Source organism: Mus musculus, chromosome 14, assembly GCF_000001635.26.
Source record: "Mus musculus strain C57BL/6J chromosome 14, GRCm38.p6 C57BL/6J".
NCBI lineage: Eukaryota > Metazoa > Chordata > Mammalia > Rodentia > Muridae > Mus > Mus musculus.
This window is the reverse complement of record NC_000080.6, coordinates 46,645,807-46,673,775: the sequence shown is the minus strand read 5'-3', so window position 1 is coordinate 46,673,775 and position 27,969 is coordinate 46,645,807. Positions and strand designations below refer to the sequence as shown.

Sequence of the window (27,969 nt, the reverse complement as noted above, 5' to 3'; positions counted from 1 at the left end):
AACTCATTGAGAAAAGTTCCTTAAGGGTGAAGAATATCTAAAGTCAAGGTATTGTTTTGGCTACTGCTATTCTTTACAAAATGTGTGTGTGTGTGTGTGTGTGAAAATGAGACTTGGGGAGAAAAGAGAGAGTACCTTGTGGTTTGAGGGTAAAGTAGCCCTATGTCTTAGAAAGTTGGGGGCTCCAAAATTAAGCCGATCTTTCCTTCCGCCCGTTTGAGGTGCAGTATCTCTCATTTCTGAGGTGCCAGCTGGCCGGTGAACTTCCGGGTGATTCTCTGGCCTCTGTCTCCTATCTGGGTAGAGGAATGCTGGGATTGCGGATGCGAGCCACCACAGCCTGCTGTGGGAGCTGAACTCAGGTTGTCAGGCTTACATGTTGACCCACTTCTCTCTCACCAACCCAAACATTAATTTTTAAATAAGCACGATGTATTGGGCTATTCTTCAGTTAATTGTCCCCACAAATAATTAAGCTCCTCTTCTATTTAGAACTACAATAATAATCACCCCTTATTGAGACTTACCGCAGGTCTTTCACTGGATAAGAACTTATCACCCAAATTCACTCCCTGTGGTGTGGTTGAACTTGTCCACATCCACCAGCAAATTTCGTTACAGCCTTCGTGGCACCTTCAGCATTTGCTTCCGTACCTCTCCTGGACAGCCCAGCCTGGGTAGACTGTCCCCTAGACAGATCCTCATAGCCTGTCTGCTTCTTCTGGCCTCCCTGGTATTGAATCACCAGTGCTGTTGGTGATGGTGTTCTGCTATGTTTCAGAAAGAGGCTGCTCTGTCCCTGAATGGAGGTCTCAGAATGAAGGGAGGACAATAAGATGGATATGATGCACAATGAGACCTGAAACTTTTTTTTTGTTTTGGCTTTTTGAATCTGAGTTTCTCTGTGTAGCCCTGGCTGTTCTCAATAGACCAGGCTAGACTCAAACTCAGAGATCTGTATGCTTCTGCCTCCTGAGTGCGGGGATTAAAGGTATGTGGCATCACTACCTGGCTCTGAACTTAGCTTTTTATAGCCTCTAAGACTGTACTGCTTCATTACATCAGAGTGATCGTCTCTCATACACCTTGTGATCTCACCTTCAAACTATGAATTGGGAGGTCCTCTCTGAGCCTACGTCCCTCTGCTGTTCGGAACTTCCAAGGGCTTATCAAGAGCACTGCTTTCCTTCCCCTGCTATGTATCAGGGTCCTGTCTTCTCTGACACTGCAGTTTGCGGTTCCTTGGTTTCTCTCTGGGGTTGAGGTTTCCTGCCTACTTGGGCCACTGTCTGGTTTCTAGCCCATTCCAACTACTCGGAAAAATCCACGTCTGGATTACACAGGGCAGAAGCCTCTGAGAAGGGAGGTTGCTTGGTCAAGGCCACCACAGGTTGTTAGTAAGGTGGCTATGGCTGATGGTGGGTCTCTGACTTTCATGTGCTCACCAGCTGCTCTGCCATGGTTGCTGCAAATGCCATTCGTTGATGACCTTTCCCCCAGAGGTTGCCACGTCCCTCCTGTACTGGAGCTTGTGACGAGTGGCTTGAAAAGCTCCGTATGCAGTACTGGTTTATTTGTATGTGGGATAACACTTGTAATCTCATCACACAGAACAACTGAGTCCAGGGCTACATAGGACCAACATGAGATCTTGTTTCACTCACATACACCAAAGTAATATGGCTTCAGGGAGAGGGTAGGAGGAGCCCTGAGACTGTGCTGACCCATGCTGCTTGGTGTCTGAAGGGCGTCACTGCCTCCACCCACCCCACCCCATCCCCCACGCAAACTCAAACCTTTGCCCTGCACACAAAGTAGATCATCAGTGGGGGATGCTGACACTCGAAGCTTCCATATGGAGAGAGGTTTGTCAATTAACATGAGATTTGCCTGGACAATTGGAGTTTCTAAAATTGGAGTTCTTAAAAGTCTCTATAAGAGACTATCAGATGAAGCCCCTTAGGGCTCATTAGACCTGAGCTTCATCTCAGGGCCAGGCCTGCTTGCTTTAGACCGGAGCCTTGTGTCCCACATGTAAACCTCAGCTTCAGAACAGGTGGTGTGTGTGTTGGCGGGGGTGGGGTGGGGTGGGGTAGGATGGCGGGGGAGGGGGGGAGGGTCCGGAATCTGCATATGTAACAACCAGCTACCCAGGTGTTTCTCATGAACACTCGACTTTGGGTCTCATTCAACCTCATTTTATAGGTTTAGAGAAACTGAGGCCTAGGGATTTGATTCTTGTGGAAATGATTATGTCAAATTGCAACAAGGAAAGGTGAAAGTAATTTTCAGGGTAAAATAAAATCTTGAGAGTCATCATTCATCTCTGGTTTTGGCACAGATCTCCTTCATAAAAAAGTATAAACCTAAAAACACAGGTCCATCTACTGAGCATGTGGTAAGTAGCGGGTTTCCCTTTGACTCCTTGAAGTCAGTTTTGCAGAGCCCAGAGCTGGTGACTCATTGGAAACAATTGCTACCCCGCACCACCCCAACCCCAGCAGAATCATGGTACCTAAGAGTGAGCTAGCACTGGAGGAAGTGAAAGGAAGAGGGAAGGCTTGGGGTAGGGCAAGCAAAAGGAGGCAGACCCAAGATTACTCATCAACATAAACATGGCACACTTTCAGATTGTATCAGGTGAGAGACTAGAGCTATGGTATGTCAGGAGAGCCAGAGTATCCAGGAGAGTCACTGCAGTCTCCCACCTCCATCCCATGGTTAAGGAATGATGCGAAGAGCTGACCAATCAGCCAGGATTGGCTAAATGTAGGACAATGGAAGTCTCTGTAGCTGACCCTTAGCATGAATATATAAAGAAGAAGAAGAAGAAGAAGAAGAAAAAAAACCACCTAGAACTCTGTGGTGAAATGTGGCTGAAAGGGAGTAGATAAGAGTCCAAGTAAACTCGTACTCCTTCATTCCTGGGGGAGCTTGGTGAACCGCCCACATAATTTGCTGATAAAGGTCCATCTGTTAAAACAAAATACAGCGGCGCTGGCAATACATTTTAGCCGGAGACCAGAAGTGGTTATTTTTTTCTTGACAGCCTTGTTGGTTCTGTATTTTTATTTTTTATTTTTTTTGCTCAGAAAACTATTTGAGAATGAAATATAGATGATGATATTGGCTTTAAGTTCGTGTTACACTTTCTGCTTGGAGAGAGACAAGTCAGTCGGCATAGCCTCCCCGGGAAAGACTGCTTTGTGATAAATCGCGATGAGGGCCGAGTCGTTAAGGAAAACTCAGCTTCACAAATGACACACGTAAAAAAAACAAGCGGATGTCTGATGAAGGAAAGAGCCGACTGATTGCCAAGACCTTGAAAAACAAAATTAATTTCCTTTCGTCTTTGATAATGGTGATGTAATGTAGTTAATAGGAAGACCTGCCATGCTCAAGTAGTTATAAAAGGAGAAACGTTGGCCAGGCCTGGGCTGGGATACTGTTGTTACTTTCACTCTGTTGTGAAAGGAATGGGGAGGGGCCCGAGGGAACATGGGGCCGGAATCTATTTTCATTTGTTTTTTTTAAGCAGCTATTTTACAAAGAACAGGGGGAAAATAACCTGTTTATTCAAAGATTTCTGATACTTGGAGCTGTTGAGAGACATTGTAAGAAACATCTTGTCACAGTTTCAACATAAAATGTCCCCACAAAGTTCATGTGTCTGAATGCTTGGTCCCCAGCTGGCATGCTGGTTTGGAAGGTTGTGGAGTCATCAGGAGGCTGAGTTTTTCCTGGAGAAAGCGAATCATTGGGGGTGGGACTTGAGGTTAGATGGACAAGCTCCACTTCCTGTCTGCTCTCTTTTGGTCCTTGGGGAGGTAGCATGAACAGCTGGCTCACACTCCTGATATATGTCTTCACAACACGATGGACTGTATCCCCCCAAACTTCGAGCCAAACCCATCTTCTCTTAACTTGCTTCTTGCCAGATGTTTGGTCATAGCAACAAGAAATGCAGCTGATACACATATAACTCAAGAATAAAACGAAGCCATTGGTATTTGTCTTAGTTAGGGTTTTACTACTGTGAACAGACACCATGACCAAGGCGACTCTTCTAAGGACAACATTTAATTGGGACTGGCTTACAGGTTCACAGGTTCAGTCAACTGCCATCAAGGTGGGAGCATGGCAGCATTCATGCAGACATGGTACAGGAGGAGCTAAGAGTTCTACATCTTCATCTGAAAGCAACTAGGAGAAGACAGGTTTCCAGGGAGCTAAGATGGGGGGGGGGCAGAGGGTCTTAAAGCCCACACCCACAGTGACACACCTACTCCAACAAGGCCACACCTCCTAATAGTGACACTTCCTGGGCCAAGCATATTCAAACCACCACAGCATTTAAGAGAACAGTTCAGTGTCTGCAGGAAGGAAACACCCGGGCCTTAGGTAAATGAAGCACATGCCTGGGACCCTTTGTCATACAGGCGAAATGTAAGCACACACAGAGGTAAGGTTTATCTAAAAATCTACTCAAGCTTACAAAAATCTGTAGGTGGAGTCAACCATTTCCTTCCAGCATAGGCTGAAACATCCAACTTTAGCTCAAACAATGTGGTGCCTGTTGCCCTAAAATGAGACACCACTGAGTTTTCTGCTCCTGGTGACTTGGATTAAAAACAGGCAATGTAGCAGACGGTCATAACTTAAGTCTTGGAGTCAGAATTGGCCCCCTCTTCCAAAACGCTGAATTTGTTCTGTATGCTAGGGACCACAGGCCATTTGAACAACCTTTCTGTGAATTCACTCTGATTCAGAGAGGACACACTCCACTTAAGGGTGGCTGTTGACCAGTTAGATCATTGATTGCCACAATGAGCTCAGGTTTGGTGGCATTAATGGGTTTGTACACATGCATCCCAGTGGCGGGGCACACATTCAGGGCTGAGGGTGTTCATTGAACAATAGGTCTCTCTTTCAGCAACTCTCCCTAAACTCTGTAGAGAGGCCACAATAGCCTGTCCAGTAGGCTACTGTGTCAATGCCCAGGCCAGAGTTCTGAACCTGTGATTTTGAGTCCAATCTTTAACTTTCTTCTCTGAAGGTGGGGTGGGAGAGGGAGATTCTTTTTCTTGAAGAGAATAAATCAGAAGAACGGGTAAGTCTTTTCAAAATTACAATACTGGACAACACTGATGGCACTGACCTCTGGGAGAGCTGCTTGCTTTATCTCTTTTCTCTGCCTATTTCCCTCTCTCTATCCTGTCCTTACACTGTTTATCTTGGAAGCATCTACTTCTGCTTTTCTTTTTATCTCAGCTGGAATGAAGCTTGAGTTATACTAGGAGGAAAAACTGACAGTGTATACACTGGGTCTGACTGTGGTTTATCATCGTAAGAAGCTGTGTGGTTCAATGATGCTGCGACAGTCTGTTATCAAGTGCTGTGTAGCAACTGTGTGTCTTGTATGATATTTGTACCATCTCATTGAGCCATCCTAGCTAGGTGATGAGCTAGCTACTGTGGACATAGATGAAGAAACTAGAACATAGAGAAGCTAATCAACTTGCCCAGGACCCCACAGACTCTTCTGTGCTGAAAGTGCAATTGTAAGACTTGTTCCTCATTGCTCGCCAATATGTTTGGTTTTTTGAGATAGGCTTTCTCTATGTAGCCTTGGCTGTCCTAGAGTTTGCTCTGTAGACTGGGCTGGCCTTCAAGGACCAGGCTAGCCTCAAGCTCTCTATCATTTTATATTTTTTGTCCTTTGGTTAGTTTTACTTATTATTCCCCCATAACTCAAGAGAGGAATCATATCTAATGACTCTGAGATTTGTTCTTCTCAACTGGGCTAAGAGAGCAAGTCTGTGAATGTACGGTCTTGCGCTTTTAGGAAACCTATCCTTTGGTTAATTCCTGACGGCGACTGAAATGTCCCTTTGGAAACTGGGCCAGGCCATAGAGACTCCCTCCCCTCCACAGTGCAACAGGCTTGAAAGCTGTTGTTTCTCTATGAACTGGGCACTCCGGGTATGTATGCAGGCTCTTCTGAGCAGATGTCAGCTAGGAGAATTTTTCTCCAAAGTCAAGGCCCAGAATACAGAGCAGAGAGACTTCCAGGCAGAGATATTACCCTAGACCCTCAGGCATTTGCATAGTTAAGCAGAAAGGTGTGAAATGTGAAATTCAGATGGCATAGGGGAGATGACATTCTTATTAGTTAGTCTTATATACAGGGATGCACAAGGAGTGAGAGGCAGGCAGGAGTGAGGCACCAATAGCTGCCTAAGACCTGAGATGGGTTCTAGGCAAGACAGGAGGTGTTGTGAGGCCCTCAGCATGATGAACACATGGGAAAAAAGCAACCGAGCTTGGAAAACAATGAATGATTCCCTTTTCAATTTTCCCCTTCGACACCCCAATGCTTTTATGGCTTTATTTGCATGGAGCTGCTGAGGTTATAGCCATCACAGCAAATGTAGAAGCTGTAACTCCTGTACAAATGTCACTCTTGGGAACATTAGTTTTCTTCAGCCTTGTACTTTAGCTTCAGTAGAATTTTACTCTGAAAGTAAAATTCTCCACACACATGAGTCTTTTGCTACTCAGGACCAAGGGCAGCAGTTTCTGTAGGTGAAAGTCTCAGTTGGCTCTGCTTTCACTCCTTGGAGTCAATGGATCATGTTTGAAAGCCTGCAAAGACTCATAGAGATCTCCAGCTGGTTGAGGCTCCCATCTTGAGAACTGGCTCTGGCCTTGGGAGGGAATGAGCAGGCTTGAAATGATCACTAAAGTTACACTAACCCAAAGTTTCTAAACCTTGACGTCTGTCCTGTGTGTTGTCAGTTATGTGTGGCTACTTTTACCCTGATGAGGCTTGGTCTTCTCAAAATCAAGAGGTGGCTCAAGGAATGAGCTTCAGAAGCAGGAGAAATGGAGAACCCTCAACTCTAGTGACCAACAGATGCTTTGGGGTAAATCACATCTTAGTCATCTGCTCTGCAGAACGAGAACACTGCTTTTACCTACTAGGGCTTCTAGAAAAACAATAAGAGAACAAGGAAGTTACCCAGGAAATGGTAATTATTGTTGCTTAGACAAAACCACACATGAGCAATGCATAAGATATATAAAATGTTTTGTACTGCTCATGTCCATGGTGTCTATAGACTGGCAAGTTCTCATAACACCTGGATAGTAAGTTAGAAGCGATAAATGGTCTTCACATTCTCCAAAATAACAAGTCAGATGTTTGGTAAGCTTTGGAAGGGCTATGCTCTCTGTCTAAAACTATCCATCCATCTATCCATCTATCCATCTATCCATCTATCCATCTATCCATCTATCCATCCATCCATCCATCCATCCATCCATCCATCTATCCATTTATGTTTATTTAACTCTTACTATGTGCCAGAGGTGTTGTCCAGGAGAGAGGTATTTGAGAATTTCTTTCCTCCATAATGTTCTTTTATATTCTAGAAGGGAAAGAGATCATGGTTAATAAATAAATGCAGATTTTTGTTATTATGAAAGCAATCTAAAGAAAGGCTCCAGGGCAGCCCAGTGATGAGAACTGTGCAGAAGTAGGGTGACTCAGAATGGGGAGTGTCTGTGTGTGATTATTCAGTGAAGGTGGTGGTCAGGGGCTTTGTCACATGTTTTGAGATTTTAATTTTTTAATAATGCTTTTCTTTTTTGAGATTATAATTACATTGTTTCTCTTTTCCAACCCCTCCCATATAGCCTCTTGGCTCTTACTCAAACTTATGATCTCTTTTTTCTTTAATTGTTGCTACGTACACACACACACACACACACACACACACACACACACACACACACCCCACAGAGAGACATTGCATGTATGTGTGTAAAATGTCACTTGTATGCATGCTTTCGGGCTGACCATTTGGTATTGGAGAATCAGTTGGTGTGCTCTTCCCTGGGGAAGACTGTTTCTCTGACTCTTGGCTTTCTTTATTTGCCTGTAGTTCTTTGCCTAAGGTTGAGCCTTGTGAGCCTTGTGTTGACCCTTCCATGTTAACATGCCTATTGATGTGGTGCTTGCTCAGGTTTTGGTTAGGGACTATGCTGGTGAGACTTCATGGATATAACTTTAGGCATCTTTAGGAGCCATCAGCACATAGCAAACTTCCTATTCCTCTGGCTCTTACAATCTTTCTGCCCTATCTTCTTCAATGATCCCTGAGCCTTAGGTGCAAGAGTTTTGTTGTAAAAGTACCAGTTGGAACTGGTATCCATAAATCTGAATTTTGTTTGCTTATGATTTGCTATAGTGGTCTTTATCTGCTACACTGAGAAGTTTCCTTGATGAAGGGATAAGAACTACATTTATCTGAGAGTATAAGGATACACATTTAGAATTTAGTTAGGGATTATGCTGGTTTACTTGTGTTATTTATTCATTCATTTGTTTATTTATTTATTATGGTATTTGTAGCTTTTAGAGGTTTCTTTACTCTCTTGTTTCAGAGCCAATGGTGAAGAAGAACTGTGTAGTGGAAGGGCCCAGTAGAGCAGAAAAGGGACTAGGAACAAATGCATCAGTCAAGGGCACACCCAGTGGCCTGTTTCTTCCAAATTGGCTGTGCCCTCACACTTTACTAGCACAATAAGGAATGAGTCCCACGAGGTCACAGCCCTCCTGACCCAAGCATCTGGCCCAACCTCTGCATCTTGGTGAATTTGGGGACCAGGCATTCAAACAGGCTTTTGGGGATATTTAAGATCTAAATCCTCATAGTTGTCCCAGAGTGTCCATTGAAGGGCGACTTCTTGCCCTTTAGACTTCAAAGAAAGAGAGTGGGCCAGCTATAAGGTAAGAAGGGATATTAGGAAAAGCAGAACCCTGTGGTCTTGAGAAGTCACATTGGAAAGGCACAGTCCATGGGTTATTTTCTATCAGCACTCACTAAGTTAGCTCTCCTGTCAAGATACATCTGCCCATCCACCGCTTTCCTTGCTCCAACCCCCAGGTTGGTTCGATTAAGTGTGTAACATGTCCACACTTAGCATATTATGTGATCATTCCCAAGTTGTACAGATTTGAGAAAGGGAATTGATTTGATTTTCTTGACAGAGACAAGAAACTACCTTTGACTGGCATTTTTACCCCCACCCCCGCCTTACTCATTTGTCCAAAGAGTGGGACTGTGCTCTGAACACGGTGGAGTAGCCCAAGAGCCAGGCTCCATCCTCAGGCAGGCAGAGCATTCCAGGTGAGTGTGCAGAGGTAGTGCGCAGAAGCTTCCAAAGGCTCTTTGACCCCAGGCTCGCACAGGGAACTACTTGAGAGGGCTGGCAGGGTAGTCATTGAACACAAGTGCAAAGGTGGTTGCTCATTATCTTAATAGAACAAAAGGTTTCCTGTTCCCCAAGGATTAGTGCAAATCATGGAGCTAAGAGGGGAGGGTGATGTAAGTAAAGGGTGCTCTCCGGCTTGGGGGCAGGCGTGTTAATAAATAATGTTGAACTGCTTTGAAATGCTGTACTTGAAATGAAAGGAAACGTAAAAGATGTGTTCCTGAGAGTCACAAGACTCACAGACTTGGAACCAAACAAGCTACTTCTAGGTTCCTGACTGACTCACTCTGGGAGTCATTTTGTGAAGATGGGTATTTGTTTCTGACTTAATAGAATTGCAAGAAAGAGGAGGAGACATTTAAAACATAAGAAGAAAATGGTGTTGCTGAGGCTGCAGGCAGGCTCAGATGGAGAGGGTTCAAAGAGATAGGTTATTGCCTTTAGCTGAAATCGGAAATGGTAGGCTAATGGAGGAGGTCCTAATTCAAATCCTGGCTCTGAAGTTAGATGCCCGCACTCCAGCTTCAGTATCTCAGGGTATTTCCATCCGGGTGTCTTTGGGGGAGGCCCATGAGCCTCTTTTAGAGTTGCATTCCTCATCTGTTAACTGGTATCTGCTTCTTGGGACTCTGATGAAGACTTGAGATAATTAACCTTGTTAAGCGCTTTGCTCTGGAGAAATGGATGAGGTCACTCTAACTGGGTTGTGGACATAAGCATACAAACAACTCAACAAGGGCACAAAGTCATGCTCCACGCTTCAGTGTACACTATTGATGTGGCCTGGAGACAGGGTGACAGTGCCACAAGGCACACAGCCCTTCCCTGGGTGTCCTCACTTCCCGTCACTGGCCGTCTGCTTGGTCTTTTCTGATATAATCAGGTGTCTTCATGGTTAGTTCCCACCATCTTAGTCATGCGTTCCCAGGCCTAATGATGCTTCAGGGTACATGTCCAGGCATTTGTGCAGGTCATGCAAAGGAGGAAGCTGCCAGACTTTATTTATTTCTAAAAGTTGTAGTTTCTATACTACGGTTGGAAGACATGTGAGTAAACACCATCTATTAGGTAAGGGAGAAGCCCCGTGGTTATTTTCCAGAAGGTCCCAGGGCTCACATGAAGTCAGCTTGCTCAGATTCTTTTCTCCAGCTTCATGGAGTAAAGGTTTAGTATTGGAGTGATAGACTGGGGACATGCCTGCCACCTCAGCTTGTAGGAAGGAGTCTGAGGCAGGCAGTGAGCCTGGGCTGCATAGGAAGACCCAGTCTCAAAAGCAAAACAAACAACAATACAATGCAACACAAACAAACAGACAAACAGCCTACAGAAAAACAAATAGTAAAACAAGCATGGAAAAGTACTTTTTATATGAATCAGTGGAATTGGGCTTTAAAATGAACGTTCCTAGGAGTTTCAGAACTGCTACACCCCAAGTTCATAGCACCCTGAATCCAGCACTATTTGTTTCCCCATCTTCCTTTGGGAGGCATTTTGAATCCTTTGAGATTACCAGTGAGAGACGCCCATTCACCTACTACTTTCCTGCATCGCATTGTCAGAAGCAACACACTTGACAACGCAGTTTCCTAGTTGCTCATTGCAAACTCAGTTGAAGTGTAAGGAAATTTGTTTTTGGAAGATAAAAAAAAAAAAATTACTGCTTTGACAAGATAGACTAGAAAGTGTTCTGAGGCTACTGAGCAATTTTGAACTCTACACTAAAACTCCAGGGTTCTCAGAAGCAAAGGAGGAGCACTGGAGGGGGAAAAAGGAAAAGAAAGAAAAGGAAAGAAAGAGAGAGAGAAAAGAGAAAGAAAGGAGAAAGAAAAGAGAAAGAAAAGAGAAAGAAAAGAAAAGGAACCTGTGTGAACTATTGGATGGGTCTGTTTATTCCCCTGTCATGGGTTTATTGATTGAGTGAGCTCTCCTATAGCTTGGGCTGCCTTTGATCTGCCAGGGAGAAATTGGGGCTGGGATTTTGGCGGAAGGGAGGGGAGGGAGGAGGTTACGGAAGAATCTGGAATGTAATGGCTCCTGTTATCTGTAGTGGCCAGAGACACTCCTGACCTGGGCCATCCAGAGCTGTTGCCAGGGAGCAGGGGAGGCACTGACAGGAGAGAGCCCCCAGCTCTGGCCTTCCCAGTGGGGACAGCACTTAGAGCTGGGCCAGTGATTTCTTGCCGCTAATAGATTTGTTTCTTTAGAGTCAGATAAGTAAAGAAAGCGATGACTTTTAAGTGAATAGTTCCCTTGCACAGCAGGGCTGGTTAGTGTCAGCCAGTTCAGTGGCAGGGAATACCAGTGGGGTGGCTTTGAGCCCCCTCCCTCTCCACTCCCCTTCTTCCCAGTCTACAAAGCCCAGACACCGGCCCCCTCTGCTCTTGGTGGATGGCCAACGCTTGTCTGAAAGCCGTTTAAGTAATTGCTCATAATTGCATGGTTCCCCGACTGGGCTCTTACCTCTCCACCCCTGAAATTAAAAGGGGCCAAAGATGTGTGACCTTTTTCTAATGGGATGGGTGCTGGAACAAAGAGATTCAAGGAGGAGGCCCCAGGCCCTTATCAGGGCTCATCTCTGACAGCTGGAAGCCTGGGGGTGGGGGGAGTCAGAATTGTCCTTTGTCAAGTTGGAGAGGAGTGGAGGCTGAGGGGATTCCTCCCCCCTAATCTCACAGCTCCGTGTGCTCTCTGCCTGTTCACCTTCTCACCCCCTCCTTCCTCCACTCCAGAGAAACATAAATCTTTTGCCTCTTAATTCTGAAAAAAAAAAAAAAAAAAAAAAGAGTTAGGCACATTTGCTGGGCAGCATCCCGTGGCAGGCCATGGCTCCCTGCTGGTGGATAATTCACCTAACTTCTCTGAGCCTGCCCCTCACCTGACAATCAGTGACAATGAGATAATGCCACTGTCAGGGATGCTCCAAGGGGGCCCACAGATTATCATTTCTGATGTCATCCCAACTCCCCACTTCTTAACTCCATTAGCTGGGGAGAGACTAAGTCCAGGCCTTGGTCAGTTGATATTTTAGGTTCAGATCCACAACACCAGGATTTCAGTGTTTGAGGCAGGAGGATCACATAGCTAACATGTTGCTCAGCCGGTCTGGACTATATGTTAGAGTCTTAAAAAAAAAAAGTCTAAATAGAGAATGGAATGCAATGTCCCTGTATCTAGCTCACTGCTTTGCAAGTCTGGTTGCCTTGGCAACACCTGGGCAGCTTTTAACCATTGACACCCAGGTTCTGAATGCAGACTATGGTTGATTTGGTCTGTATACAGATCCAGGTGTCAATATTTTCTCTCTTTTTTTTTTTTTTGGTGGGAATATGGTGCTCATGTGGTGGTCAGAAGCCATCCACCGAGTTTGAGAGAGTCTCTTTTGTTCATGGCTGTGTATGGCGGCCCAGCTGGCCCACGGTCTTCCATATCTCTAACTCTCATCTCTCAGTGTGAGTGTTGAGATGATAGAGACATGTCACAGCTCCAGGGACTCAGACTTGCACCATTTTGCTGGAACGTATCACCAGTGCTTAGTCACAGTCTGACATCACACGCTCACAACAGATGTTCAGATGCGTGGGTCAGTATGAATCAACATACACATCTCTCCGCGTCTCACGTTCCTTCTCTGTGAGGTGAAGGACCAGCATGAGCAGTGAGTGGTTCTTACCCAGTTGCACATTGCCAGAGAGATGGTTTAGTCATCGAGGTGCTTGCTTTGCCGGGGCAAGAAATCTGAGTTTCATCCCTAGAACCTGTGGAATAGGCCAGGTGAGCTAGTGTTTGCCCTTGTAATCCCAGAAATGCTGAGACAAGCTGACAGATCTCCGAAGCTCATTGGCCGTTTCCTGCAGCCTACTTGATGAAGTTCCAAGTCTTGTCTCAAAGGAAAGGGTGGAAGACACCCAAGAAATGACACTCAGTGTTGTCCTCTGATCTCCACATACATGAACATACATGTACCCCTCTACATTCACCTGCACACATATGAATCCCATACATATATGTGCAACTCCTCTCACATACAAAAAGATCATAAGTCATAAAGGCCTGGCAGAGAATGGTGCCAACTTGCTAGCTGCCAACGCTCCTTTTCTTGTGTGTGTGTGTGTGTGTGTGTGTGTGTGTGTGTGTGTGTGTGTGCGTGTGTGTATGTGTGTATGTGTGTTATATGCATGTGTGCACATGTGTACTTGTGCAGTGCATGTGCACATGGAAGCCAGTTTCCAATGTTAGGAGTCTTCCTTTATTGTTCTCTACTGAATTTTCTGAGACACGATCTGACATTGAACTTGGAGTTTGCCATTTTGGTTAGTCTGGCTGGCTAGCCTGCTGTCAGGATCTTCCTGTCTCTGCTTCCCAGCTTCGAGGTCATGGTTGCATGCTGCCACACCTGGCCTCTGTGGGGTGTTGTGAGTCTGATCTCAGGCCTCAAGCTTGCACAGCAAGAGATTTACCTACTGAACCATCTCCCCAGCCCTCAAACTACTTTTTCATATCAGCAAAAGTCATACTTAGGGCAAGGAGAAATTCAGCTTGGAAATGAGCAGCCCACAGGCATGTAGGCTTCTAGTATACAGTGCTTTTTCCACCCTGAGAATTCTGCAATCTCTATTAACTTCATGAATTCCAGAGTAACCTGTCCTTGAGGGCTCTGTGTGTCCTGAGTCACTTTGTCCTCTTGCCCTCAAATTTGCCTCAAACAGTGGGGCACAGCTTATACACTCCCACCAGACTCTGAGCCTGGAAATTCTGCTGACAAACAAAATGGAGGCAGCATGGAAAACGGTGCCCCAGTTTGTGCTGTTACAGTTAATGACCTGTCAGCGTTTCCATTTGGAGCCTCTATTTCAGGGGATGTATAACCAACCATAAACATGCTCTCTGGGCTGAACCTTGGCACTTGTGATTTCAGCTCGAGAACACATGTGTGCTGGTGTGTGCATGTGTTTTTACAAGATGAGAGGGGAAAAAAAATCAGTTAGCCATTTTAAAGCTAAGGGTGGTGAGAAGCAGGGTGGGGGGCTGGTAATTGGTAGCAGATGCACCTCTGATGCTGCCAGGACTTGAGAATTGCTGAGTTGCTTTGCCCCCCAGTTGGGGATATGGAGGGTGGAGAAGTAATTCCGTGCTTTCATTCTGTGCAAGCAATACTAATTGACAAAGTAAAAATCCATATGTAAGGGGTAAAATACAGGTGAAGGTAGCTTCTCTAAGAGCAGGAATTGACTGAAGACCAAAGGCTGTATAGGGCCCAGAGGCCAAAGGAGCAAAACTGTAGCTTACAGAGCCGGCATCTTTTCACCAAGGTGCACTCTCCTTTACTCTCTTCTTCCAGAGGCTGGAAGAGGGAGGACAGGCCAGTTTTAGTTTTTAATGACATTTCCAGTTATCATAGCATGTGGTTGGTGGGGAAATGGCCATTTCCTTTTGAATAGAGAGTGTCAGAAGACCTCTGAAAATGTAGATTTAATGAGATTAGATGATGACAGTATCCATATGTAAGTACCAAGATGATCATTACAACTGAGGCATCAGTCAGTCCACAACCCTCAGAACTCTAAGCCCTAGAACAGGGTATGGTGACCTACATCTGTAATCTCAGCACTTGGGAAGCTAAGGCAGGAGAATCATGATGAGTTCTGGGCCAGCACAGGCTGTATAGCAAGGGTCAGTTACAAACAAACTAACAAATAGCAACAGAAGTTGTGAAGCCTCAAGCTGCCGCTGTTTTAAGAGCATGTAAAAATCTCAGCTCATGTAGTGAGCTATGTCTGCGGTGGTTTTCAGACTCTGTTTCCTGCAGTGTAAGAGTGACTGGCTTGGAACAATAAAGACATCCACAGACACTAGGCCCAAAAAAGTCAGAAAAAGAGTTTCCTCCAAAGACCTGACCATAAATCGGAAGCCATAGTGGGAAGCCCTCAGGCAGAAGGCTTCACACTCATTGGGGAGGAGAGATAGTCTGCTTCAAAGTTTCCATCTTTAGTGATGGTCACACCTTCTAGCAAAGAACAGTGCAGGTTCCAGCCTCATGTCCCCTTATACCTCCTGGACAGCCCAGCCCTGTGGCTGCTGGTGGAGGTGGTGTCACTGCTCAGTGCCGATGCTGAGAGCCCACACCTCGGGTCTCAGATGCTTCTCTTTCTTCTCTTTGGCTCTCCGTTCAACACCCTGTCCATTCCTACTTTTTATGTAAATGAATCCAGTTCATTTCTTCCTTCCAGGGACTTCTCTCCACCTGGCATCTTCACTCCTTTTTTTCTTTGCATAGATGATTCTATGCTCTCATCCTGTTCTGGGCTCTCAGGTCGCTTTCCTGGACGAGACCCATTCTTGGCTTATTATTTCAGGAGTCACCAAACTACCACCAGCAGATCAAATCTGAGTGAACATTACCTGTGCTGTTGTGTGGCCCAAGGAATTAAGAATGCTATTTATCACTTAACTTTATTACTTAAAGTTTTTGGTGGGAAGGTTGTTTTGAGACTAGGTCTCTTTCTGTAGTCCAGGCTGGCCTAGAACTCCCCATGTAGCCCAGGTTGGCTTGAAACTCACAATCTTTCCTCCCCAGTCTTCTAAGCGCTGGGTGACAGGTATGTAAAATTATCAAGTTGTAGTTTTAAATGGTCTAAAAATAATCAAAAGGACACTACTTCATGAAGTATAACATGAGATCCAGATTCCAGTGTCCATAGCAAAGCTTGATTGGTATGCAGCCAAGATCATTCTTTATTATTATTATTATTATTATTATTATTATTATTATTATTATTTTTAATGCAGGCCACAGTTGCATTCAAATTACAATAGCAAAGTCATTCTGATGGTGTTTTTTGGGAAAAGAACCTAATCTGTGTTCCCTTCGATGAGAGCATTTGTGTCTCTCTGTGTCTTTGTCTTCTTTCTGTCTCTGCCTGTCTTTCTGTCTCTTTGTCTGTCTCTTTGTCTGTCTCTGTCTCCATCTCTCTCTCTGTCCCTGTCTCTGTCTCTGTCTCTGTCTCTGTCTCTCTCTCTCTCTCTCTCTCTCTCTCTCTCTCTGTATTTTTCTGTCTTTATCTCTATGTGTGGATGCATGTGTGAGGACCTCTGTATTTGTGTGAGTGTATGGGTGTGTGTAGGTCAGAAGTCAACTTCTGGAGCTGCCCTCACCAGTTATATCCACCATGTTCTTTGACACAGTTCTGGGGCTTCTAGGCAGGTTGTCTGTCCCTGAAGTTAGGGGTCTGCTTGCATCTACTTTCCCAGGATGGGATGTATGTGAGCAAATGACTGCATCCAGCTTTTCCTGTGGATTGGGGGGCAGGATTAAACTGGGGTCCTCATGCTTGCAGGAAAAGCACTTTGCTGACTCAGCCATCTCTCCCACTCTCCCTCTTTACAGCCTCATCTGTTCTCTTGCTATATTTTAGTCTCTCGATAGCACTTGTCATTGGTTATAAATTATGATATTTTCTTTATATATATATATATATATATATATACTCTCATTTGTCTGCCTGTCTCCTAAAAGCTCTGGAAGACAGACCTTTTCTGCCTACTTTGAAGTTACATGCATGGCACAAAACAAAACTGGACACTCAGCATTTATATATCTAATGAACCCATGTCTTGGTAGATACAAGTTCTTGGATCTAGTTATTGCCTCTGAAAGCTTAAACCATCCCACATTGATTCACCGGTTCATTGATTGAGTCATTCATTGTACAGAGGGCCTAGAGTGTGACAGCCTGGTGTCCTTGGTGTATCCATTCATTTGACTTCAATATTTGACCTACCAAGACTTCTGCCTTCCTTGGGATGCCCCAGTGGGGCATGTTGCAAGACATCAGACGTGTGTCTGAGTCTCCTGTCTGGGGAGGCTGTTTCCGGTCCTGTCCCATTCTCCCTTGATGACAGCATTGGGCTGTGTTGCTCAAGACTCTAAATCTCCAGGAGGAATGAATGACCGGCTGCCTTCCCCCAGGAGGAGGCAGCTGTCCTCATTTTTGTTCACTCAAGCACAACCTTTTCTCCTGTTTCTGCCCTAAGACATCTCTGCTCCCCTCATTCCTTCACAGGGCCTACTTGCCCCTGCGGCCTCCCACTCACACCTGCAAATCTCGTTCACACGGCATCCGATTCATCCTTGGCCCGTGAGCAGGCAAGGAGGGCGGGAGTCCGGCGCACACACTTCCTCTTCCTCCTCCTCTTTCCTGCCTTCCCTGCAGATGGGTTTCTGTGAAGGACTCTCCAAGCTTTTTCCCTGGGGTGGAAACTTGGTCTCCTAATGGCGCCTGTGGAGTAGGAGGATGTAAGCCTACTTTATATTTGAATGGCTCGCAGTTCCTGGTGATGATAGGAAGGTAATTACCCACCCGTAGTTTACTTAACAATTACTCACAGAATGTAATGTTGCAAGATCTCAGATTTGGACGTGAAGGGGAGAATACAATTCCCCTCCAAATGGGCTCAATTCCTTTCCTTGTGTGCTAGGGTGAAGGGTCCACTTTTAATACTTATCTGACTTGGGGTTACTTTCAGTCTGGACTTTTCTGGGTTAGATCTCATATAAAATATACTTTCTCATTGTAAAAACTATGTGCCCTGAATTGATTAGTCTGGTCACTATCCCTGTAATATTATAGCAGGGAAAGTTGGTCTATTTTGATACCTATTTTATCTCTTGATGGATTGTCAATTTGTCCTCTGAGCAGTAAGAAGAAGGAGAGATGCTGTCAGGATGGGAGATAGCCAGGGACTGTGGAGACAGATATTGGACAGGACCAATGGAGGACTGGGATAAGGTGAAGTCGGGTGATCCCAGTCATTTCCCTGGCTTCACCAAATGAAGAATCAGGGACAACTCTCTTGTGTCACCTCTATCGCCCTTCTTGGTTCTGATTTTAAATATGGGTCTGTGCGTGTTTCTGCAGGGCCTCTGAGAACACCAGAGTAGAAAGTTCACGTAGAGGGTAATGCCATTTATGTTGGCCACCTGGCAACCCCAGGCACCGAGAAAAGCTCCAGGCCCATGTGGATGCTTCGTAAACATCATTTAACGTTTAATGGAGGGAAGAGACCAGTAAATGTGCTCGTGGTTGGCAAGAGGAGTGGGAATCTGATCCCCTCTTTCTGACACTTAAACCCTGACTTCTTTTTTTTTTCCACACACAAAAACACATACAGCCAGAGAGAATGGATGTGCTGCATATAGGAGATTCAGTAAAGCAATTCATTAAGGGGAGGGGGGGTTCTTCTTTTGCTGTTAAATGGGCAATCAAAATACCAATCCTGCAGTGCAGAGGCGGATATATCCGATAACATTAAAGAGAAGGCTTGACCAGTAACTGGACTGGAGCAAAGGAAGAGCCGGTCTTTCCTTTCTTCCCAACTCCTGACCCTCCCTTGTTCCAGAGATGCCTTACAGAGATCAGAGTGTCCATGAATTACAGGTGTGTATGTATTACCTGTGGGTCTCTTAAAATCCAGATGTGGATTCAATAGGCCTCAACTGGGCTGGACTCCTGCACCTCTAACAAGCATCCAGGTGCTGCTGTGCTGCTGAACTGAGTCTGCACTAAGTAGAGAGGCTTCAGGAAACGCTCTCTTGAGTCTGCCTTGCTTGCTTCCTCTAAGCCTGAGGTCGACTCAGAAACAAGTGACTTTTTTCTTTTTTTAAAGGTTTGTTCCATGTGACCACATTGGAAGAGGAACAGGTGAAAGGCTTCAATGACCTAAGTCCTTATTTTGGGTTTTAACTTGTGCTTCAGGGCAAGAGGTATGTATTACACTCCTCTGGGGTGAAGTGCTATTTCCTGGAACCTTTTGTTTTTCATGGAATCCAAGGTGACTGCAGGTCTGAGACAAGACACATTTCAGCTGTGAAGGAGGGTAAGATGAAATGATGGACACTCCTTGTGTGATTTTCATGCCAACCTGAACAGGTCAGCATGTGATAGAAAGTAAGAAAGACAGGCTCTTGTACTGCATGTAGTGATTTTTGTTGCCCCCAAGTGAGGAGTCGATGTTTGGCTGTTTGGCAAAACCAACTTTGGTCAACGTGTCTGTTTCAACTTCTCCACCAGAGCTGAACATTCTTCAGTGTGGATATTAGCTAATCTGGCTTGTTGGTTCCCTGGTCTAGTGAGAATAGAATAGACAAGAAGGGGGCAGACTGTAATGGCCGGAGCATAGACGTGAAGAGAGCCAGATGTTTAAGACTAAAGAAGAAGCACCGACTATAAAATAGAATACAAGAGGGATCCAAAACCCAAAGATATGCAGTTAAATAGATCCTACAGGGAGCCATCTTTCCTGCTAAATAGCCCCATGAATACAGACTACTAAGGGTGAGTTCTAGTGAAGGGGATTCGGGGTCATGTAATCAGATGTACGAACCATACATCTGTAAGCTTTGGGCTTCCGTTATTTTTGGTATGTCTAGTCCAAATAACTCCATTTTTGTTGTTGGCTATAAAAGCCTGCTGACTCTAACCTCATGGTCCCCTTGTCTCAGCTCCTTCATGCTAGGGCTCCATGCACACACTACCATATCATATCCACTGAGGCTTTCATTCAATTCTGGCAACCTCCTCCTTTGAACAGTTTTGTTTGGAGACACCGCTGATTCTCATCTGGTGATTGGTCTTGATTGCTGCTGGAAGCTGTGGTGAGATCTGTTCGTTTTGTCTGATCCCTCCCCACATTGAAGGGGAAGGGACAGATCACAAGAAGTAGGTGACAACTGTTTCGGGGTCACATCCAAGCAACTAAGAGGTGTCGAAGGAGTAGCTTCGGAAAGTGTTTACTTAGAGTCTATTCTTAAGTTTAATTCTGTCTGGGGATCGTGTGTGTGTGTGTGTGTGTTAGGTTCCTACAATTCTTTTGAAATTTTTCCCCGGCTCGGAATCCTTCACAGTTTCCAATGGGTCTGACTGATGATTCTATTTTTGTTGCCATCTCTCCATAATCTGTCCTTATCAGAATAGGGTCCCTAACTCTAGAAGCTGCTCATTCCTAGGAGCAGGCTCTGCTTATCCCTGCCTGGGAAAGCTGAGCACATTACTTATGTACGTGGTTACAGTTATCTCATCTGTAAAGTGAAAAAAATGATAGCACAAATGTTATTATGTTTGTTTTGGATTCAGTGGGTTAACCCATGGACCACTTAATATGGTGCCCAGCTTAGGTTAAACTCTTGAATGTGTTGGTTGCTACGACCCTACACATTAGTCTCTTTCTATCTCTACTTAAGGGGGATACAGGTGATGATGTGTTTGGGACCAAGCTTTCATTAGATATCTTGATATCAGGGATGCCTTTAGGCCCAATGAGGTTAGAGGATTGTGAAACAAGCAACCTCTGGGAGCAAAGAAGAGGGCTAGTCTTGGCCACTTCAAGTAACATGTGTAAGTCACTTAGGGAAATCAAAGATACTGGCAACCTCCCTGCTAGTCTTTGAAAAAAAAAAAAGAGGTCTTTTCAGCTACATAGCTACTATGCTGTAGGCCCCTATCTTCAGTCTTACACGTCACTTCGGATGTTTCTGCTACTTTGCCACTGCCACTGCACTCTAGCTTGTCCTCCCTCTGTTGTCCCTCCCCCCTGCTTTCAGCTTGCCTTTTCTGCCTCCATTTTTGGGCCTCACTGTTCTCCTTCTTTATTCCCTCTCTTTTATCTAGGCGATGGTGTTCAGCCAAAAGCCATCTTGGTTGAACCTTCTACAAGCCACTGACCAGCTTGTGGTCCAATTAGCCATAGCCAAGACCTACTGTAATAGTGCATAATCAAAACACCCCCCTCTGGTGGGTAAAAGGCAGTTCCTTAGACAAGGATTCCCTGTCATGTAGGGGGGAGGGACCTTCTGAAGGAATTATGACTCAATTTTCATTATGAATTTTAAGTTCCATTTAGAAGAAATTATGGTTCAAATTTCATAGTTTATGAAATGAAGAGTGAGTTAGTTAGCACGAAGTAAGGTAGGATTCCTCAGATGTGGGTCTCCTTTGACTGCCTGTCTAAACCTATCTTTCTCTTCTTTTGTTGTAATAAGAGTCTGGATTTTGTTCCCAGATGAAGCTACGTGTTGGGGAAGTATGTTGAGTCCCCAGAGACATGAAAGTGAATTTTGCTGTTTGCTTCTTAGTGATTGGCTTAGGCAGGAGCATGTGACCTAATTCTGACTAGTAAAGCAAGAACACATTTCTGGGACTTTTTTCCCCTTATAAAACAGTATGTGATCACCTTCCAACTTAGCAATCCCACTTTTCAGAATTTACCCCTGGGAAATGAAAACATGTCTACACAAAGCCTGTTTGTGAATGTTTATAACAACATTATTCATAAATAGCTCAGACTGGAAGTATTCCAAATGTCCATTAACCGGTATATGAATAAACAAGTTATGGTATATCTATACAATGAAATATGGTTCATCAGTAAAACAGAACAAACTATTTATATATGCTACAATATAGATGAGTATCAGCTGCACTGTGCTTAATGAAAGAAGCCAGACACAAAAAGTGCCCCCAGTGTGTGATTTCATTTATATCATGTCTTTGCAAGGGTAAGCCTTGGGGACAGAGCTTTTCCAGGTGCTAGTGAGGAGAGAATTGACCCTGAGCAGATACCAGGAAACTTGTGGCACAATGGGAATGTTATATCTTGATTCTTACATCACTGTATATACACTTGTCAAACTCATCAAATTTTACATTTAAAAAAAGTCACTTTTACCATTTTCAACTTATGTACCTATAAACACAACTTTAACCAAACAAAAGGTGTGTGGGGATGGAGCAGTATCACTATTGGACCAGGAAAGGGAACTCACTTTAAAGGTTACAACATACTGCATATGGTGGACAGGAAAGAAACATTGAGCTGCAGTTTGCTATGTGCAAAATATTAATTCTTTATTAGTTCAGCCAGGGGAATCAGACTTTTTGCCCAGGGAGCCCGTCCTCAGTGAGGCATGAGTTAATTATGTGTAAAGAACAGTGGATTGAGCTCAGGGACTCTTATGGAAGAATAGGGGGAAAGACAGTGAGCCCCGAAGGGGATAGGAGTGCCACAGGAAGACCAATAGAGTCAACTAACCTGGACCCTTGGGACTCTCAGAGTCTGAACCACCAACAAAAGAGCATACACGGGCTGGACCTAGGCCTCTCCGCTCATAGGTAGGCAGAAGTGCAGCTTGGTCTTAATATGGGTCCTGAACAACTGGAGCAGGATGGGGGGGGGTATCCCAAAAGCTGTTGCCTGTATGTGTGATATGTTCTTCTAGCTGGACCTTAGAGGATGCACCTAGCCCTGCAGAGACTTGATGTACCTGGGGGTGGGGGTTGGGGTCCGGCACCTGCTCAGAAGAGAAGGGTAAGGGGTGGGGGAAAGGATTGTGGGAGGAGATGACTAGGAGGGGGCAGAGGGCAGTGAGAGGAATGTAAAGTGAATAAGTTAAAAAAAAGGAATGGTCTCTGGCTCAGGGGAGGGGGTCTGCAGTCCTTTTCCATCAGAACAGGACTGTGAACATGAAAGAAACTCCCTGTAGCATTAAACATACAGTATAACAATCTATAGACACTGATCATGTGTGCATGCTTATGTGTGTAAATGTGCACATATATGCAGCTCTGTGTGGAGACTAGAGGTCAACAAACAGGTCTTCTTTAGTTGTTGTTTACATTATTTTTGACACAATCTCCCACTTAACCTTGAGTTCACTGTTTGGGTAGACTGGCTGGCCAGCAATACCTGGATTCTTCTGTATTCCCCTTTCCAGCACACAGACTGTAGCCACAAGCTGCAGTTGGCTTTTCTATATAGATGCTGGGAACTGAATTCAGGCCCTCAGGTCTAAGCTCAAACGTGTTATTGACTGCACCACCTCCCCAATCCCCTGCTTACATCTTGAGTTTCTCAGTTTGTGCTTTTTACTCCTTACAGGAAAAGTTTCTGTCTGCTTGTTTTCTGAAGCACACACAGCTCTCACAGGAAGCCTTGGGCTGTTAGAAGGTAATATTTTAGAAATCCAAAATGTGTGGGGCACAGATAGATTGACCTTTCTACAGAAGCCTACATACTTGATATTGGTATTTGTCACCCTAGTTTATCTTTTGATTGAGGGGACAATATGTTACTATGTCCTGAATTGGGATATGAGAGTTCTCAGAGCGGAGAGCAATGAGTCCTGCCTAGTCAGTAAAACTAGAGACTCACCTTCTAAAATCTTGGTGAAAAAGTAAGCCGGGAGCCAGACACAGTGATGCCTGTGTGGGATGCCAACACTGGGCAGGGGAAAGCAGAAGAATTTGGAATTCAAGCTCATTCTTGGCTACACAGAAATCTCAGTCCAGACTGAGTTACAGCACCCTGTTTCAAAAACCAAGCAAGCAAACAATAGGAAGCGTAGTTGGGTTAGCCTGGGCAACACCCAGGCTTTTATTCCTAACACAACTGCAGACAAAACAAGACAACAGCAAGAGTTAGTGGGAGTGTGCCACACTTTATCATCATCCACCATCTAGGATGCCAATCGAGAGACACTGGTGATTTTATGAACTGAGGCTATAGGTTGGTTGGCTTCAGAGCCAAGGAAGTAGGAATACCGAAAGTTTACATAAATGATCCAAACAAGATGTAAACAATGATCAACATGAGTAGGACGTGTCTTCAACTACTGATACAATTTTGTGTCAAGAATCTCAAACACATAGATGGACAAATTGCGGGGAGCCCAGCCACCGTGGATACATTTATATCACAACTCCTCAGGAAATGCTGTGGAAGAGAGAGTGAAAAGATTGTAAGAGCCAGAGGCCCAGGAAATCTGCTGTGAAGTAGTCTCTCATAGAAATGGCTGCATTAAAAAAAAAAAGATTTCAATACTGGCAATATCAACAGACATGCTAACTCAAAATGGGGAAACTCATGGGGTCCCACCAACTAGACAAGGAACTGTAGGCAACTGATGGCTGCGGAGAAAGGGAAAGGTAACCTGTCCCAGGGTTGAGCTCCTAACTGATTGTCCAATACAAAAGAGACTCAGCAGGTTGTATATTTATATATTTGTGTATGCACATACAAGTGTAATAATAATCAGATCTGAAAAGGTCATCAGTCTGAAAGGGGGGAGATCTGAAGGAGATCGGGGGAGAGGACCGAAGAAGAAAAGAGAAGGGGAAAGTGATAAAGTGTTTTAATTAAAATATATAAAAATGAAGTAATAAATTTTAAGACTACACCACACACACACACAAACACACAAACACACACACACACACACACACACACCTCCTATGGTCAGAAACATGTCACTAATTTAAATTTTCTTTATCCAGATCATCTATCATGGATATCTGAGGGCCAATTGTCACCCTAGTGCTACCCAACTCAAAGAAAAGCATGTGTGTGTGTGTTTAAGTCAGTTGTAGTTAAAATATTATAAATTTGAGCATGGGAGAGCTAGTACAGTAAGAGGTTACTGAACAAGCATGGGGACTTGAATTTGGCTTTCCAACATCCGTGTAAAAAGCAGTACTAGGAAGGTGGACACAGCAGGATCCAGAGCCACCTGGGCTAGCCACACCAGTGAGTGCCATGTTCCATGAGAGAGATGCTTTGTCTTCAAAAACAGATGGATGGTGTCAGTCAAGGGACAGCACCCAACATTGTGCTTTGGCCTCTATACATGGAGGCATGCATGCATGTACATACACACACACACACACACACACACACACACACACACACACACACACACTTATACATTTGAAAGTTTTATAAACTATACCTGTTCCAGACACGCATCCTTGAGGAGTTTGGGTGTGAACCCCTGTCTCTGATTTAATTAGGTTAACTTGTCTACAACACCACTCACCTGGTAGAGAGTCATGGGGAGTTCATATGCTGGATACCTTGGGGTCTCAGATGCTTGAAGGGAGGAATACAAGAACAGACTGGCCCACTGTAGTTTCAGCTAGTTTTAAGAACCAATCACAGGGACCTGTGAGCTGACTCAGCCAGTGATGGTGCTTGCCACTCAGCCTCCTGTAGACCTGTACATGACCTGGAACCTACGCAGTAGAAGGAAACAGGCTTCCTTAGACTTCTATGTACACTAAAGCTATACTTTTTTTTTTTAAAGAACTGATTCATAGATAGTTATTTTCTCTTTTTTCCCATAACCTCCTTATCTTAGGCTATAGGTTGGGTAGGGGGGAGACATTCCATTTCTCATGATTCCATCATTGGATATTTGAAGAACTTCGGCCATGTTTACCCCTGTATCATGCATAAACATGCAGTCCTAGTTGAGAGGGGCTCAGAAAGGGGCTCCATTGTGCAAATCTGAAACTGAGCTCTGAGCCCCTTGCTCCCCCAAGAAACCAAACAGGAAGACCAGAATGCTGAACAGTGGCCATGGCTAAGTGAGATCATGTGTCAGCTGCCCCCTTCCCCTTCATATGCAGAGGGGCTCCTGAGCTGGGCAGCCCACAGGGCTCAGAGGGCACAGCCAGCCATGAGGCGAGATGCCAAAGCTACTTAACGGTGCTGAGGCTCATGCCCTCAGATATCTTCTGTTGGTACAATCTTGGATTTTCACCACACTCTCCAAGAGACTTGCAATTCCTAAAGCCTGCATCAAAACAGAGCCAGTAGACAGGCTTCGCTGTGTACTGTCCAAGGAAACTAGGTAAATAGCCATCTGAATACAGGAGCCTTTCTTTCCCCTGCTAGGCTCTTCCCTCCAGCCCCTCGGCCATGCACCATACTGCACTTTTGCATTTGATGGCTTAGTTTCCCACACCGTTTGACTCTTTAGGGCTAACGCTCACCTAGACCCCCTCCCTCTCCCTCTCCCCCTCCCCTCCCTCCAAACTCCCACTCCCATCTGCATCTCAGTCCCTCTAGATCTGACTCAGCTTGCAAAATCAGCTTGCTGCCTTCCTTCCAGGCAGTCGGTTATCTGTTGTGTCTTGCTCTGTCTTCCGGCCCCCCCACTGCCTGGAACGCAGCAGCTCCCCTGATGTTCACTTTGCTGTATCGTCTGTGCAGAAGAGAACAAAAATGATGGATGGAATTGGAAGAAACGTGTTAGGCATACAGAGCAGCCTGCCTACCAGGGAAAGGAGTCGAGCGGTGAACATGTGAACAGGGACATGAAATGGCAGGACCAAGTGCTGACCATTCACACTACATAGAAACAAGATAGCAAACATTAGTAAGGTCCCAATCAGAATCTCATCAGTGCATCCATTTGGCTCCTTTTGTCTTCTGCCTAGGAAGTGCAGATATTTCCGAGGCTGCTCCAGAAGCTAATTATCAAGCTCTGCCTACAGCCAGTCTATCTGAGAGAGCAGGGAGGTGCAGTTGACCCTGGTGACCCTCATCTGGACAACTGTCCTGTTCACACCTCATCTCTGTCCCTCATTCCGTCCGAGGGAGGGGTTGGGACTCAGAATTTGGGCTGTGCGTTTCTTCTGCCAGCTTTTGTTCGATTCTGGTGTGACAATTCGCACCGATATTTCCCCCCACCCCTTGCTTCTCGTTGGGTATTTTAAATTGATTTAATGATCCACGTGATTCAAGGCTATGAATGTGATCTGAGAGTCTTTTCTGTGCAGAGGCCTCCAGGCGCGCTTGCTAAGCAGTGTACTTGGAGGCTACCATCCCACCAAGGTAATTTTTCACTCAGTGCTGCTCAATCTGAATTTCATGAGTGATTGTGTCAATGAAGAAATTCATAAACTCCCTCACCGACTCATTCATATCTCTGCCTATTCTAAGTCTGTCGTTGGCGCCACTTTTTGAGTGGATGTCCACTTTTCCTCTTACAGACAAGAAGCAGAGAACGGAAAGTGGGGGTAAGTGAATTCACACGGAAGGATCACAGACACACAAGGGAAGAGATGCTGACCCCAGAAAACATGAGCGACAGGACAATGCTAAGAATGGCGTCTGAACACCCAGAAGGACGTGCAACAGTGGCTAGGAGGATGCAGAGAAGTGTTCACATGGTGACAGAAGAGGGCGTTAAAGCAGGTGATGCTGGGGTGGGGTTCTGGGACACTGCTCAGGCTCTAGGCAAGTGGCAGACGAGTCTCCTTTGCTACAAGTTCACGAGGCCTTGGGAGCTCCAGATTCTTTGTTTTATGAATATCTTTATGGGTTTGCTTTCGTTTATCGTAGTTCTTGGGATCAAACCTGGAGCCTCGTGTATGACAGGCAAGCTCTCCACCACTGAACTACATCCCTATTCTCGTTTTAAAGAACTTATATAGTAGATACTGTCCACTGTATTGATGCTTGGCTTGTGTCTGTGGTAAGGTACATCTCCATGTTGTAATCAGTTCATTCCTCCTGTCTTTTAAGACACCCCCCCCACCCCGTTTGACATGTATTTACAAATACATGGTACCAAGTCCCCTCTCTTAAATCAGTTCCTTGAAGTATGAATAAGGAAACAAACACTCAGACAATTACATGAACTCTCCTCATGTTGATGGTCTGTGATTGTTCTGCAAAATAGCATGTGCCCTTTCCTTGGCTCTGGGGGAGTTTCTGAGCATTAACGACATCTCTGAGAAGTGTTTAATTTCCTTGGAAATGAGCTCAACAATGTGTTTTTTCTCTCATGATGATGTAACAAGCCACTTACACTGTGCTACTGATTTAGAATAATTGAAATTTTGGTGGTGAAAAAAA

The 27,969-nt window shown here is 44.9% G+C and overlaps 1 long non-coding RNA gene across 1 annotated transcript; it reads left to right on the top strand.

Moving 5' to 3' along the window:
* Positions 1 to 27,959, top strand: D330046F09Rik (RIKEN cDNA D330046F09 gene). The gene is made up of 4 exons (NR_131909.1): positions 1 to 48; positions 18,943 to 19,039; positions 23,209 to 23,277; positions 27,102 to 27,959. It is a non-coding gene; the product is annotated as an RIKEN cDNA D330046F09 gene (long non-coding RNA).
* Positions 27,960 to 27,969: the final 10 nt, after the last annotated feature.